We start from the raw sequence: 16176 nt of genomic DNA on the forward strand, positions 1-16176 counted from the left end.
TGTTTTACAGCAGTGGATGTTGTTATGTGTTTTACATCAGTGGATGTTGTTATGTGTTTTACAGCAGTGGATGTTGTTCTGTGTTTTACAGCTGTGGATGTTGTCAGGTGTTTTACAGCAGTGGATGTTGTTCTGTGTTTTACAGCAGTGGATGTTGTCAGGTGTTTTACAGCAGTGGATGTTGTTAGGTGTTTTACAGCAGTCGATGTTGTTAGGTGTTTTACAGCAGTCGATGTTGGGTGTTTTACAGCAGTGGATGTTGTCAGGTGTTTTACATCAGTGGATGTTGTTATGTGTTTTACAGCAGTCGATGTTGTCAGGTGTTTTACAGCAGTGGATGTTGTTATGTGTTTTACAGCAGTGGATGTTGTCAGGTGTTTTCCTGCAGTGGATGTTGTTAGGTGTTTTGCAGCAGTGGATCTTGTTAGGTGTTTTACAGCAGTGGATCTTGTTAGGTGTTTTACAGCAGTGGTTCTTGTTAGGTGTTTTACAGCAGTGGATCTTGTTAGGTGTTTTACAGCAGTTGATCTTGTTAGGTGTTTTACAGCAGTGGATGTTGTTATGTGTTTTACAGCAGTCGATGTTGTTGGGAGTTTTACAGCAGTGGATGTTGTTCGGTGTTTTACAGCAGTGGATGTTCTCAGGTGTTTTACTGCAGGGGATGTTGGTAGGTGATGTGCAGCAGTGGACTTTGTTCGGTGTTTTCCAGCAGTGGACTTTGTTAGGTGTTTTCCAGCAGTGGATGTTGTTCGGTGTTTTACAGCAGTTGATGTTGTTCGGTGTTTTCCAGCAGTGGTTGTTGTTAGGTGTTTTACAGCAGTGGATGTTGTTAGGTGCTTTACAGCAGTGGATCTTGTTAGATGTTTTACAGCAGTCGATATTGTTAGCTGTTTTACAGCAGTCGATGTTGTTAGGTGTTTTACATCAGTAGATGTTGTTAGGTGTTGTACAGCAGTCGATATTGTTAGGTGTTTTACAGCAGTGGATGTTGTTAGGTGTTTTACGGCAGTGGATGTTGTTAGGTGTTGTACAGCAGTCGATATTGTTAGGTGTTTTACAGCAGTGGATGTTGTTCGGTGTTGTACAGCAGTGGATCTTGTTAGGTGTTTTACAGCAGTGGATCTTGTTAGGTGTTTTCCAGCAGTAGATCTTGTTAGGTGTTTTACAGCAGTGGGTGTTGTTATGTGTTTTACAGCAGTGGATCTTGTTATGTGTTTTACAGCAGTTGATCTTTTTAGGTGTTTTACAGCAGTGGATATTGTTGGGAGTTTTACAGCAGTGGATGTTGTCAGGTGTTTTACAGCAGTGGATGTTGTTAGGTGTTTTACAGCAGTGGATGTTGTTATGTGTTTTACAGCAGTGGATGTTGTCAGGTGTTTTCCTGCTGTGGATGTTGTTAGGTGTTTTACAGCAGTGGATCTTGTTAGGTGTTTTACAGCAGTGGATCTTGTTAGGTGTTTTACGGCAGTGGATCTTGTTAGATGTTTTACAGCAGTTGATCTTGTTAGGTGTTTTACAGCACTGGATGTTGTTATGTATTTTACAGCATTGATTGTTGTTAGGTGTTTTACAGCAGTGGATGTTGTTCGGTGTTTTATGGCAGTGGATGTTCGGTATTTTACAGCAGTCGATGTTGTTAGGTGTTTTAAGCAGTAGATGTTATGTGTTTTACAGCAGTCGATGTTGTTAGGTATTTTGCAGCAGTGGATGTTATGTGTTTTACAGTAGTGGATGTTTTTGGGTGTTTTACGGCAGTGGATGTTGTTCGGTGTTTTATGGCAGTGGATGTTCGGTATTTTACAGCAGTCGATGTTGTTAGGTGTTTTAAGCAGTAGATGTTATGTGTTTTACAGCAGTCGATGTTGTTAGGTATTTTGCAGCAGTGGATGTTATGTGTTTTACAGTAGTGGATGTTTTTGGGTGTTTTACGGCAGTGGATGTTGTTCGGTGTTTTATGGCAGTGGATGTTCGGTATTTTACAGCAGTCGATGTTGTTAGGTGTTTTAAGCAGTAGATGTTATGTGTTTTACAGCAGTCGATGTTGTTAGGTATTTTGCAGCAGTGGATGTTATGTGTTTTACAGTAGTGGATGTTTTTGGGTGTTTTACAGCAGTGGATGGTGTTAGGTGTTTTACTGCAGTGGATGTTGTTAGGTGTTTTACTGCAGTGGATGTTGTTAGGTGTTTCACAGCAGTCGATGTTGTTATTTGTTTTCCAGCAGTGGATGTTGTTAGGTGTTTTACAGCAGTGGATGGTGTTAGGTGTTTTACTGCAGTGGATGTTGTTAGGTGTTTCACAGCAGTCGATGTTGTTATTTGTTTTCCAGCAGTGGATGTTGTTTGGTGTTTTCCTGCAGTGGATGTTGCCAGGTGTTTTACAGCAGTGGGTGTTGTTCGGTGTTTTACAGCAGTGTTTCTTGTTCGGTGTTTTACAGCAGTGGATCTTGTTAGGTATTTTACAGCAGTGGATCTTGTTAGGTGTTTTTCAGCAGTTGATCTTGTTAGGTGTTTCACAGCAGTGGATGTTGTTGGGTGTTTTACAGCAGTTGATGATAGGTGTTTTACAGCAGTGGATGTTGTTAGGTGTTTTCCAGCAGTGGATGTTTTTGGGTGTTTTACAGCAGTGGATGTTGTTCGGTGTTTTATGGCAGTGGATGTTCGGTATTTTACAGCAGTCGATGTTGTTATTTGTTTTCCAGCAGTGGATGTTGTTTGGTGTTTTCCTGCAGTGGATGTTGTTTGGTGTTTTCCTGCAGTGGATGTTGCCAGGTGTTTTACAGAAGTGGATGTTGTTAGGTGTTTTACAGCAGTGGGTGTTGTTAGGTGTTTTACAGCAGTCGATGTTGTTATGCGTTTTACAGCAGTGGATGTTGTTATGTGTTTTACAGCAGTGGATGTTGTTAGGTGTTTTACAGCAGTGGATGTTGTGTGTTTTACAGAAGTGGATGTTGTTGGGAGTTTTACAGCAGGAGGTGTTGTTCTATGTTTTCCAGCAGTGGATGTCACGTTTTTTACAGCAGTGGATGTTGTTAGGTGTTTTACAGCAGTGGATGTTGTTGGGAGTTTTACAGCAGTGGATGTTGTTAGGTGATGTGCAGCAGTGGACTTTGTTAGATGTTTTCCAGCAGTGGATATTGTTAGGTGTTTTCCTGCAGTGGATGTTGTCAGGTGTTTTACAGCAGTGGATGTTGTTCGGTGTTTTACAGCAGTGGATGTTGTTCGGTGTTTTCCAGCAGTGGATGTTGTTAAGTGTTTTACAGCAGTGGATCTTGTTAGGTGTTTTACAGCAGTGGATCTTGTTAGATGTTTTACAGCAGTGGATCTTGTTAGGTGTTTTGCAGCAGTGGATCTCGTTCGGTGTTTTACAGCAGTCGATGTTGTTAGGTGTTTTACAGCATTGGATGTTGTTATGTGTTTTCCAGCAGTGGATGTTGTCAGGTGTTTTCCGGCAGTGGATGTTGTTAGGTGTTTTGCAGCAGTGGATCCTGTTAGGTGTTTTACAGCAGTGGATCTTGTTAGGTGTTTTACGGCAGTGGATCTTGTTAGTTGTTTTACAGCAGTGGTTCTTGTTAGGTGTTTTACAGCAGTGGATCTTGTTAGGTGTTTTACAGCAGTGATTGTTGTTAGGTGTTTTACAGCTGTGGATTTTGTTTGGTTTTTTACAGCAGTGGATGTTGTTCGGTGTTTTACAGCAGTGGATGTTGTTAGGTGTTTTACAGCAGTGGATGTTGTTAGGTGTTTTTCAGCAGTGGATGTTGGGTGTTTTACAGCAGTGGATGTTGTTGGGTGTTTTACAGCAGTGGATGTTGTTAGGTGTTTTACAGCAGTGGTTGTTGTTCGGTGTTTTACAGCTGTGGATTTTGTTTGGTTTTTTACAGCAGTGGATGTTTGGTGTTTTACAGCAGTGGATGTTAGGTGTTTTGCAGCAGTGGATGTTGTTGGGAGTTTTACAGCAGTGGATGTTGTTAGGTGTTTTACAGCGGTGGATGTTGTTAGGTGTTTTACAGCTGTGGATTGTGTTTCGTTTTTTCCAGCAGTCGATGTTGTACGGTGTTTTACAGCAGTGGATGTTCTCAGGTGTTTTACTGCAGGGGATGTTGGTAGGTGATGTGCAGCAGTGGACTTTGTTAGGTGTTTTCCAGCAGTGGATGGTGTTAGGAGTTTTCCTGCAGTGGATGTTGTTCGGTGTTTTACAGCAGTGGATGTTGTTCGGTGTTTTACAGCAGTTGATGTTGTTCGGTGTTTTCCAGCAGTGGTTGTTGTTAGGTGCTTTACAGCAGTGTACCTTGTTAGGTGTTTTACAGCAGTGGATCTTGTTAGATGTTTTACAGCAGTCGATGTTGTTGGGTGTTTTACAGCAGTGGATGTTGTTAGGTGTTTTTCAGCATTTGGTAGATGTTTTCCAGCAGTGGATGTTGTTATGTGTTTTACAGCAGTGGATCTTGTTAGGTGTTTTACAGCAGTGGATCTCGTTCGGTGTTTTACAGCAGTGGATCTCGTTCGGTGTTTTACAGCAGTTGATCTTGTTCGGTGTTTTACAGCAGTGGATGTTGTTCGGTGTTTTACAGCAGTGGACGTTGTTAGGTGTTTTACAGCAGTGGATGTTGTCAGGTGTTTTATGGCAGTGGATGTTGGGTGTTTTACAGCAGTTGATGATAGGTGTTTTACAGCAGTTGATGATAGGTGTTTTACAGCAGTTGATAGGTGTTTTACAGCAGTGGATGTTGTTAGGTGTTGTACAGCAGTTGATCATAGGTGTTTTACAGCAGTCGACGTTAGGTGTTTTACAGCAGTCGATGTTTTTCGGTGTTTTGTGGCAGTGGATGCTGTTGGGTGTTTTACAGCAGTGGATGTTGTTAGGTGTTTTACAGCAGTCGATGTTGTTAAATGTTTTCTAGCAGTGGATATTGTTAGGTGTTTTCCTGCAGTGGATGTTGTCAGGTGTTTTACAGCAGTGGATGTTGTTCGGTGTTTTACAGCAGTGGATGTTGTTCGGTGTTTTCCCGCAGTGGATGTTGTTAGGTGTTTTACAGCAGTGGATGTTAGGTGTTTAACAGCAGTGGATGTTGTTAAGTCTTTTACAGCAGTGGATCTTGTTAGGTGTTTTACAGCAGTGCATCTTGTTAGATGTTTTACAGCAGTGGATCTTGTTAGGTGTTTTACAGCAGTTGATCTTGTTAGGTGTTTTACAGCAGTGGATGTTGGGTGTTTTACAGCTGTGGATGTTGGGTGTTTTACAGCAGCTGATGATAGGTGTTTTACAGCAGTTGATGATAGGTGTTTTACAGCAGTTGATAGGTGTTTTACAGCAGTGGATGTTAGGTGTTGTACAGCAGTTGATCATAGGTGTTTTACAGCAGTCGACGTTAGGTGTTTTACAGCAGTCGATGTTTTTCGGTGTTTTGTGGCAGTGGATGCTGTTGGGTGTTTTACAGCAGTGGATGTTGTTAGGTGTTTAACAGCAGTGGATGATGTTAAATGTTTTCTAGCAGTGGATATTGTTAGGTGTTTTACAGCAGTGCATCTTGTTAGATGTTTTACAGCAGTGGATCTTGTTAGGTGTTTTACAGCAGTGGATCTTGTTAGGTGTTTTACAGCAGTGGATCTTGTTCGGTGTTTTAGAGCAGTTGATCTTGTTAGGTGTTTTACAGCAGTGGATGTTGGGTGTTTTACAGCAGTTGATGATAGGTGTTTTACAGCAGTTGATGATAGGTGTTTTACAGCAGTTGATAGGTGTTTTACAGCAGTGGATGTTAGGTGTTGTACAGCAGTTGATCATAGGTGTTTTACAGCAGTCGACGTTAGGTGTTTTACAGCAGTCGATGTTTTTCGGTGTTTTGTGGCAGTGGATGCTGTTGGGTGTTTTACAGCAGTGGATGTTGTTAGGTGTTTTACAGCAGTCGATGTTGTTAAATGTTTTCTAGCAGTGGATATTGTTAGGTGTTTTCCTGCAGTGGATGTTGTCAGGTGTTTTACAGCAGTGGATGTTGTTCGGTGTTTTACAGCAGTGGATGTTGTTCGGTGTTTTCCAGCAGTGGATGTTGTTAGGTGTTTTACAGCAGTGGATGTTAGGTGTTTAACAGCAGTGGATGTTGTTAAGTCTTTTACAGCAGTGGATCTTGTTAGGTGTTTTACAGCGGTGGATCTTGTTCGATGTTTTACAGCAGTGGATCTTGTTAGGTGTTTTACAGCAGTGGATCTTGTTAGGTGTTTTACAGCAGTTGATCTTGTTAGGAGTTTTACAGCAGTGGATGTTGTTAGGTGTTTTACAGCAGTGGATGTTGTTAGGTGTTTTACAGCAGTGGATGTTGTCAGGTGTTTTATGGCAGTGGATGTTGTTAGGTGTTTTACAGCAGTGGATGTTATGTGTTTTACAGCAGTGGATGTTGTTGGGTGTTTTACAGCAGTGGATGTTGTTAGGTGTTTTACAGCATTTGGTAGATGTTTTCCAGCAGTCGATTGTGTTAGGTGTCTTACAGCAGTGGATCTTGTTAGGTGTTTTACAGCAGTGGATCTTGTTAGGTGTTTTACAGCAGTGGATCTTGTTAGGTGTTTTACAGCAGTGGATCTCGTTAGGTGTTTTACAGCAGTTGATCTTGTTAGGTGTTTTACAGCAATGGATGTTGTTCGGTGTTTTACAGCAGTGGATGTTGTCAGGTGTTTTATGGCAGTGGATGTTTTTGGGTGTTTTACGGCAGTGGATGTTGTTAGGTGTTTTACAGCAGTGGATGTTGTTATGTGCTTTACAGCAGTGGATGTTGTTGGGTGTTTTACAGCAGTGGATCTTGTTAGGTGTTTTACAGCAGTGGATCTTGTTAGGTCTTTTACAGCAGTGGATGTTAGGTGTTTTGCAGCAGTTGATGTTGTCAGGTGTTTTACAGCAGTTGATGATAGGTGTTTTACAGCAGTTGATGATAGGTGTTTTACAGCAGTTGATAGGTGTTTTACAGCAGTGGATGTTGTTCGGTGTTTTCCAGCAGTGGATGTTGTTAGGTGTTTAACAGCAGTGGATGATGTTAAGTCTTTTACAGCAGTGGATCTTGTTAGGTGTTTTACAGCAGTGGATCTTGTTAGGTGTTTTACAGCAGTGGATCTTGTTAGGTGTTTTACAGCAGTTGATCTTGTTAGGTGTTTTACAGCAGTGGATGTTGTTAGGTGTTTTACAGCAGTGGATGTTGTTAGGTGTTTTACAGCAGTGGATGTTGTCAGGTGTTTTATGGCAGTGGATGTTGTTAGGTGGTTTACAGCAGTGGATGTTATGTGTTTTACAGCAGTGGATGTTGTTGGGTGTTTTACAGCAGTGGATGTTGTTCGGTGTTTTACAGCATTTGGTAGATGTTTTCCAGCAGTGGATCTTGTTAGGTGTTTTACAGCAGTGGATCTTGTTAGGTGTTTTACAGCAGTGGATCTTGTTAGGTGTTTTACAGCAGTGGATCTTGTTCGGTGTTTTACAGCAGTTGATCTTGTTAGGTGTTTTACAGCAGTGGATGTTGGGTGTTTTACAGCAGTTGATGATAGGTGTTTTACAGCAGTTGATGATAGGTGTTTTACAGCAGTTGATAGGTGTTTTACAGCAGTGGATGTTGTTAGGTGTTGTACAGCAGTTGATTGTGTTAGGTGTCTTACAGCAGTGGATCTTGTTAGGTGTTTTACAGCAGTGGATCTTGTTAGGTGTTTTACAGCAGTGGATCTTGTTAGGTGTTTTACAGCAGTGGATCTCGTTAGGTGTTTTACAGCAGTTGATCTTGTTAGGTGTTTTACAGCAATGGATGTTGTTCGGTGTTTTACAGCAGTGGATGTTGTCAGGTGTTTTATGGCAGTGGATGTTTTTGGGTGTTTTACGGCAGTGGATGTTGTTAGGTGTTTTACAGCAGTGGATGTTGTTATGTGCTTTACAGCAGTGGATGTTGTTGGGTGTTTTACAGCAGTGGATCTTGTTAGGTGTTTTACAGCAGTGGATCTTGTTAGGTCTTTTACAGCAGTGGATGTTAGGTGTTTTGCAGCAGTTGATGTTGTCAGGTGTTTTACAGCAGTTGATGATAGGTGTTTTACAGCAGTTGATGATAGGTGTTTTACAGCAGTTGATAGGTGTTTTACAGCAGTGGATGTTGTTCGGTGTTTTCCAGCAGTGGATGTTGTTAGGTGTTTAACAGCAGTGGATGATAAGTCTTTTACAGCAGTGGATCTTGTTAGGTGTTTTACAGCAGTGCATCTTGTTAGATGTTTTACAGCAGTGGATCTTGTTAGGTGTTTTACAGCAGTGGATCTTGTTAGGTGTTTTACAGCAGTTGATCTTGTTAGGTGTTTTACAGCAGTGGATGTTGTTAGGTGTTTTACAGCAGTGGATGTTGTTAGGTGTTTTACAGCAGTGGATGTTGTCAGGTGTTTTATGGCAGTGGATGTTGTTAGGTGGTTTACAGCAGTGGATGTTATGTGTTTTACAGCAGTGGATGTTGTTGGGTGTTTTACAGCAGTGGATGTTGTTCGGTGTTTTACAGCATTTGGTAGATGTTTTCCAGCAGTGGATCTTGTTAGGTGTTTTACAGCAGTGGATCTTGTTAGGTGTTTTACAGCAGTGGATCTTGTTAGGTGTTTTACAGCAGTGGATCTTGTTCGGTGTTTTACAGCAGTTGATCTTGTTAGGTGTTTTACAGCAGTGGATGTTGGGTGTTTTACAGCAGTTGATGATAGGTGTTTTACAGCAGTTGATGATAGGTGTTTTACAGCAGTTGATAGGTGTTTTACAGCAGTGGATGTTGTTAGGTGTTGTACAGCAGTTGATCATAGGTGTTTTACAGCAGTCGACGTTAGGTGTTTTACAGCAGTCGATGTTTTTCGGTGTTTTGTGGCAGTGGATGCTGTTGGGTGTTTTACAGCAGTGGATGTTGTTAGGTGTTTTACAGCAGTCGATGTTGTTAAATGTTTTCTAGCAGTGGATATTGTTAGGTGTTTTCCTGCAGTGGATGTTGTCAGGTGTTTTACAGCAGTGGATGTTGTTCGGTGTTTTACAGCAGTGGATGTTGTTCGGTGTTTTCCAGCAGTGGATGTTGTTAGGTGTTTTACAGCAGTGGATGTTAGGTGTTTAACAGCAGTGGATGTTGTTAAGTCTTTTACAGCAGTGGATCTTGTTAGGTGTTTTACAGCGGTGGATCTTGTTCGATGTTTTACAGCAGTGGATCTTGTTAGGTGTTTTACAGCAATGGATGTTGTTCGGTGTTTTACAGCAGTGGATGTTGTCAGGTGTTTTATGGCAGTGGATGTTTTTGGGTGTTTTACGGCAGTGGATGTTGTTAGGTGTTTTACAGCAGTGGATGTTGTTATGTGCTTTACAGCAGTGGATGTTGTTGGGTGTTTTACAGCAGTGGATCTTGTTAGGTGTTTTACAGCAGTGGATCTTGTTAGGTCTTTTACAGCAGTGGATGTTAGGTGTTTTGCAGCAGTTGATGTTGTCAGGTGTTTTACAGCAGTTGATGATAGGTGTTTTACAGCAGTTGATGATAGGTGTTTTACAGCAGTTGATAGGTGTTTTACAGCAGTGGATGTTGTTCGGTGTTTTCCAGCAGTGGATGTTGTTAGGTGTTTAACAGCAGTGGATGATAAGTCTTTTACAGCAGTGGATCTTGTTAGGTGTTTTACAGCAGTGCATCTTGTTAGATGTTTTACAGCAGTGGATCTTGTTAGGTGTTTTACAGCAGTGGATCTTGTTAGGTGTTTTACAGCAGTTGATCTTGTTAGGTGTTTTACAGCAGTGGATGTTGTTAGGTGTTTTACAGCAGTGGATGTTGTTAGGTGTTTTACAGCAGTGGATGTTGTCAGGTGTTTTATGGCAGTGGATGTTGTTAGGTGGTTTACAGCAGTGGATGTTATGTGTTTTACAGCAGTGGATGTTGTTGGGTGTTTTACAGCAGTGGATGTTGTTCGGTGTTTTACAGCATTTGGTAGATGTTTTCCAGCAGTGGATCTTGTTAGGTGTTTTACAGCAGTGGATCTTGTTAGGTGTTTTACAGCAGTGGATCTTGTTAGGTGTTTTACAGCAGTGGATCTTGTTCGGTGTTTTACAGCAGTTGATCTTGTTAGGTGTTTTACAGCAGTGGATGTTGGGTGTTTTACAGCAGTTGATGATAGGTGTTTTACAGCAGTTGATGATAGGTGTTTTACAGCAGTTGATAGGTGTTTTACAGCAGTGGATGTTGTTAGGTGTTGTACAGCAGTTGATCATAGGTGTTTTACAGCAGTCGACGTTAGGTGTTTTACAGCAGTCGATGTTTTTCGGTGTTTTGTGGCAGTGGATGCTGTTGGGTGTTTTACAGCAGTGGATGTTGTTAGGTGTTTTACAGCAGTCGATGTTGTTAAATGTTTTCTAGCAGTGGATATTGTTAGGTGTTTTCCTGCAGTGGATGTTGTCAGGTGTTTTACAGCAGTGGATGTTGTTCGGTGTTTTACAGCAGTGGATGTTGTTCGGTGTTTTCCAGCAGTGGATGTTGTTAGGTGTTTTACAGCAGTGGATGTTAGGTGTTTAACAGCAGTGGATGTTGTTAAGTCTTTTACAGCAGTGGATCTTGTTAGGTGTTTTACAGCGGTGGATCTTGTTCGATGTTTTACAGCAGTGGATCTTGTTAGGTGTTTTACAGCAGTGGATCTTGTTAGGTGTTTTACAGCAGTTGATCTTGTTAGGAGTTTTACAGCAGTGGATGTTGTTAGGTGTTTTACAGCAGTGGATGTTGTTAGGTGTTTTACAGCAGTGGATGTTGTCAGGTGTTTTATGGCAGTGGATGTTGTTAGGTGTTTTACAGCAGTGGATGTTATGTGTTTTACAGCAGTGGATGTTGTTGGGTGTTTTACAGCAGTGGATGTTGTTAGGTGTTTTACAGCATTTGGTAGATGTTTTCCAGCAGTCGATTGTGTTAGGTGTCTTACAGCAGTGGATCTTGTTAGGTGTTTTACAGCAGTGGATCTTGTTAGGTGTTTTACAGCAGTGGATCTTGTTAGGTGTTTTACAGCAGTGGATCTCGTTAGGTGTTTTACAGCAGTTGATCTTGTTAGGTGTTTTACAGCAGTGGATGTTGTTCGGTGTTTTACAGCAGTGGATGTTGTCAGGTGTTTTATGGCAGTGGATGTTTTTGGGTGTTTTACGGCAGTGGATGTTGTTAGGTGTTTTACAGCAGTGGATGTTGTTATGTGCTTTACAGCAGTGGATGTTGTTGGGTGTTTTACAGCAGTGGATCTTGTTAGGTGTTTTACAGCAGTGGATCTTGTTAGGTCTTTTACAGCAGTGGATGTTAGGTGTTTTGCAGCAGTTGATGTTGTCAGGTGTTTTACAGCAGTTGATGATAGGTGTTTTACAGCAGTTGATGATAGGTGTTTTACAGCAGTTGATGATAGGTGTTTTACAGCAGTGGATGTTGTTGGGTGTTTTACAGCAGTGGATGTTGTTAGGTGTTTTCCAGCAGTTGATGATAGGTGTTTTCCAGCAGTGGATGTTGTTGGGTGTTTTACGGCAGTGGATGTTGTTCGGTGTTTTCCATCAGTTGCTGATCGGTGTTTTACAGCAGTGGATGTTGTTAAGTGTTTTACAGCAGTGGGTGTTAGGTGTTTTACAGCAGTCGATGTTGTTCGGTGTTTTACAGCAGTGGATGTTGTCAGGTGTTTTATGGCAGTGGATGTTTTTGCGTGTTTTACGGCAGTGGATGTTTTTGCGTGTTTTACGGCAGTGGATGTTGTTCGGTGTTTTACAGCAGTGGATGTTGTCAGGTGTTTTATGGCAGTGGATGTTTTTGCGTGTTTTACGGCAGTGGATGTTTTTGCGTGTTTTACGGCAGTGGATGTTGTTATGTGTTTTACAGCAGTGGATGTTGTTATGTGTTTTACAGCAGTGGATGTTGTTATGTGTTTTACAGCAGTGGATGTTGTTAGGTGTTTTACAGCAGTCGATGTTGTTATGCGTTTTACAGCAGTGGATGTTGTTCGGTGTTTTCCAGCAGTGGATGTTGTTAGGTGTTTTACAGCAGTGGATCTTGTTAGATGTTTTACAGCAGTGGATCTTGTTAGGTGTTTTACAGCAGTTGATCTTGTTAGGTGTTTTACAGCAGTGGATGTTGTTTGGTGTTTTATGCAGTGGATGTTGTTAGGTGTTTTACATCAGTGGATGTTGTCAGGTCTTTTATGGCAGTGGATGTTGTTAGGTGTTTTACAGCAGTGGATGTTGTTATGTGTTTTACAGCAGTGGATGTTGTTGGGTGTTTTACAGCAGTGGATGTTGTTAGGTGTTTTACTGCATTTGGTAGATGTTTTCCAGCAGTGGATCTTGTTAGGTGTTTTACAGCAGTGGATCTCGTTAGGTGTTTTACAGCAGTGGATCTTGTTAGGTGTTTTACAGCAGTTGATCTTGTTCGGTGTTTTACAGCAGTGGATGTTGGATGTTTTACAGCAGTTGATGATAGGTGATTTACAGCAGTTGATGATAGGTGATTTACAGCAGTTGATGATAGGTGTTTTACAACAGTTGATAGGTGTTTTACAGCAGTGGATGTTGTTAGGTGTTTTACAGCAGTTGATGATAGGTGTTTTACAGCAGTCGATGTTTTTCGGTGTTTTACAGCAGTGGATGTTGTTAGGTGTTTTCCTGCAGTGGATGTTGTCAGGTGTTTTACAGCAGTGGATGTTGTTCGGTGTTTTACAGCAGTGGATGTTGTTCGGTGTTTTCCAGCAGTGGATGTTGTTAGGTGTTTTACAGCAGTGGATCTTGTTAGATGTTTTACAGCAGTGGATGTTGTTAAGTCTTTTACAGCAGTGGATCTTGTTAGGTGTTTTACAGCAGTGGATCTTGTTAGGTGTTTTACAGCAGTAGATGTTAGGTGTTTAACAGCAGTGGATGTTGTTAAGTCTTTTACAGCAGTGGATCTTGTTAGGTGTTTTACAGCAGTGGATGTTGTTAGGTGTTTTACAGCAGTGGATGTTGTTAGGTGTTTTACAGCAGTGGATGTTGTTAGGTGTTTTACAGCAGTGGATCTTGTTAGGTGTTTTACAGCAGTGGATCTTGTTAGGTGTTTTACAGCAGTGGATGTTGTTAGGTGTTTTACAGCAGTGGATGTTGTTAGGTGTTTTACAGCAGTGGATGTTGTTAGGTGTTTTACAGCAGTGGATGTTGTTAGGTGTTTTACAGCAGTGGATCTTGTTAGATGTTTTACAGCAGTGGATGTTGTTAAGTCTTTTACAGCAGTGGATCTTGTTAGGTGTTTTACAGCAGTGGATCTTGTTAGGTGTTTTACAGCAGTAGATGTTAGGTGTTTTACAGCAGTAGATGTTCGGTGTTTAACAGCAGTGGATGTTGTTAAGTCTTTTACTGCAGTGGATCTTGTTAGGTGTTTTACAGCAGTGGATCTTGTTAGGTGTTTTACAGCAGTGGATCTTGTTAGGTGTTTTACAGCAGTGGATGTTGTTAGGTGTTTTACAGCAGTGGATGTTGTTAGGTGTTTTACAGCAGTGGATGTTCTTCGGTGTTTTACAGCAGTGGATGTTGTTAGGTGTTTTACAGCAGTGGATGTTGTCAGGTGTTTTATGGCAGTGGATGTTGTTAGGTGTTTTACAGCAGTGGATGTTATGTGTTTTACAGCAGTGGATGTTGTTGGGTGTTTTACAGCAGTGGATGTTGTTAGGTGTTTTACAGCATTTGGTAGATGTTTTCCAGCAGTGGATCTTGTTAGGTGTTTTACAGCAGTGGATCTTGTTAGGTGTTTTACAGCAGTGGATCTTGTTAGGTGTTTTACAGCAGTGGATCTTGTTAGGTGTTTTACAGCAGTTGATCTTGTTAGGTGTTTTACAGCAGTGGATGTTGGGTGTTTTACAGCAGTTGATGATAGGTGTTTTACAGCAGTTGATGATAGGTGTTTTACAGCAGTTGATAGGTGTTTTACAGCAGTGGATGTTGTTAGGTGTTTTTCAGCAGTTGATGATAGGTGTTTTACAGCAGTCGATGTTTTTCGGTGTTTTGTGGCAGTGGATGCTGTTGGGTGTTTTACAGCAGTGGATGTTGTTAGGTGTTTTACAGCAGTCGATGTTGCTAAATGTTTTCCAGCAGTGGATATTGTTAGGTGTTTTCCTGCAGTGGATGTTGTCAGGTGTTTTACAGCAGTGGATGTTGTTCGGTGTTTTACAGCAGTGGATGTTGTTCGGTGTTTTCCAGCAGTGGATGTTGTTAGGTGTTTTACAGCAGTGGATCTTGTTAGATGTTTTACAGCAGTGGATGTTGTTAAGTCTTTTACAGCAGTGGATCTTGTTAGGTGTTTTACAGCAGTGGATCTTGTTAGGTGTTTTACAGCAGTAGATGTTAGGTGTTTAACAGCAGTGGATGTTGTTAAGTCTTTTACAGCAGTGGATCTTGTTAGGTGTTTTACAGCAGTGGATGTTGTTAGGTGTTTTACAGCAGTGGATGTTGTTAGGTGTTTTACAGCAGTGGATGTTGTTAGGTGTTTTACAGCAGTGGATGTTGTTAGGTGTTTTACAGCAGTGGATGTTGTCAGGTGTTTTATGGCAGTGGATGTTGTTAGGTGTTTTACAGCAGTGGATGTTATGTGTTTTACAGCAGTGGATGTTGTTGGGTGTTTTACAGCAGTGGATCTTGTTAGGTGTTTTACAGCAGTGGATCTTGTTAGGTGTTTTACAGCAGTGGATCTTGTTCGGTGTTTTACAGCAGTGGATCTCGTTAGGTGTTTTACAGCAGTTGATCTTGTTAGGTGTTTTACAGCAGTGGATGTTGTTCGGCGTTTTACAGCAGTGGATGTTGTTAGGTGTTTTACAGCAGTGGATGTTGTCAGGTGTTTTATGGCAGTGGATGTTTTTGGGTATTTTACGGCAGTGGATGTTGTTAGGTGTTTTACAGCAGTGGATGTTGTTATGTGTTTTACAGCAGTGGATGTTGTTGGGTGTTTTACAGCAGTGGATGTTGTTGGGTGTTTTACAGCAGTGGATCTTGTTAGGTGTTTTACAGCAGTGGATCTTGTTAGGTGTTTTACAGCAGTTGATCTTGTTAGGTGTTTTACAGCAGTGGATGTTGTTGGGGGTTTTACAGCAGTTGATGATAGGTGTTTTACAGCAGTTGATGATAGGTGTTTTACAGCAGTTGATGATAGGTGTTTTACAGCAGTTGATGATAGGTGTTTTACAGCAGTGGATGTTGTTAGGTGTTTTCCAGCAGTTGATGATAGGTGTTTTACAGCAGTGGATGTTATTGGGTGTTTTCCAGCAGTGGATGTTGTTGGGTGTTTTACAGCAGTTGATGATAGGTGTTTTACAGCAGTGGATATTCTTAGGTGTTTTCCAGCAGTTGATGATAGGTGTTTTACAGCAGTGGATGTTGTTGGGTGTTTTACGGCAGTGGATGTTGTTCGGTGTTTTCCATCAGTTGCTGATCGGTGTTTTACAGCAGTGGATGTTGTTAAGTGTTTTACAGCAGTGGATGTTGTTAGGTGTTTTATGGCAGTGGATGTTCGGTATTTTACAGCAGTCGATGTTGTTCGGTGTTTTACAGCAGTGGATGTTGTCAGGTGTTTTATGGCAGTGGATGTTGTTAGGTGTTTTACAGCAGTGGATGTTAGGTGTTTTACAGCAGTGGATGTTATGTGTTTTACAGCAGTGGATGATATGTGTTTTACAGCAGTAGATGTTGTTAGGTGTTTCACAGCAGTCGATGTTGTTATGTGTTTTACAGCAGTGGATGTTGTTGGGATTTTTACAGCAGTTGATGTTGTTCGGTGTTTTACAGCAGTGGTTGTTGGGTGTTTTACAGCAGTGGATGTTGTTAAATGTTTTTCAGCAGTGGATATTGTTAGGTGTTTTCCTGCAGTGGATGTTGTCAGGTGTTTTACAGCAGTGGATGTTGTTCGGTGTTTTACAGCAGTGGATGTTGTTAAATGTTTTTCAGCAGTGAATATTGTTAGGTGTTTTCCTGCAGTGGATGTTGTCAGGTGTTTTACAGCAGTGGATGTTGTTCGGTGTTTTACAGCAGTCGATGTTAAATGTTTTCCAGCAGTGGATATTGTTAGGTGTTTTCCTGCAGTGGATGTTGTCAGGTGTTTTACAGCAGTGGATGTTGTTCGGTGTTTTACTGCAGTGGATGTTGTTGGGTGTTTTACAGCAGTGGACGTTGTTAGGTGTTTTACAGCATTTGGTAGATGTTTTC

At 41.4% G+C, this 16176-nt stretch overlaps 1 protein-coding gene across 2 annotated transcripts in view; it reads left to right on the forward strand.

Annotated features, from left to right (window-relative positions):
- Positions 1-16176, forward strand: part of sox5 (SRY-box transcription factor 5) — a 345783-nt gene that overhangs the window by 260973 nt on the left and 68634 nt on the right. The window lies entirely within an intron of this gene.

This window comes from Mustelus asterias, chromosome 19, assembly GCF_964213995.1.
Source record: "Mustelus asterias chromosome 19, sMusAst1.hap1.1, whole genome shotgun sequence".
Taxonomy (NCBI): domain Eukaryota; kingdom Metazoa; phylum Chordata; class Chondrichthyes; order Carcharhiniformes; family Triakidae; genus Mustelus; species Mustelus asterias.